Here is a 471-nt window from a genome sequence, read left to right on the forward strand (position 1 = left end):
GGCGAGATAGTGGTTGGTGGCGATCGACGACTGGAGGAGTGATATGGTACTTCTTCATTCTCCAAACTTCAAGCTCTTTATTCAGTCTTTAAGCTCTCCTTCCCCTAATGACTGGGTTGAGACTCTATTTATAGAGTTCCAGTTGCAACTAAATGAATGAATATGAAATACTCTGATCGGATGACCCGAAAAAGTTCCCTCAATCAGACGTCGTTTCGAACATGTAAGTGTCTTAATGATGTTGGAATTGAGCCTTCTTATGCTCGTTGGATTCATCTTGTTGAGACGCTCAATTCAACCAAGTGCCTATTAGATTCAACATTTGTTTACCTTTGAAATATGCTTGAAAATTTTTTAAAAGTGGTTTAATAACTTAATTTGAGCTTGATTTGACTCGGATTGGACAGTTGGGTCCATCTTGTCGGGCCGGTCAGTCTGAATGTAAGCTTGCTGAAATCAGAGCTACGACTA

This window comes from Phalaenopsis equestris, unplaced genomic scaffold (genome assembly GCF_001263595.1).
Source record: "Phalaenopsis equestris unplaced genomic scaffold, ASM126359v1 Scaffold000207, whole genome shotgun sequence".
Classification (NCBI taxonomy): domain Eukaryota; kingdom Viridiplantae; phylum Streptophyta; class Magnoliopsida; order Asparagales; family Orchidaceae; genus Phalaenopsis; species Phalaenopsis equestris.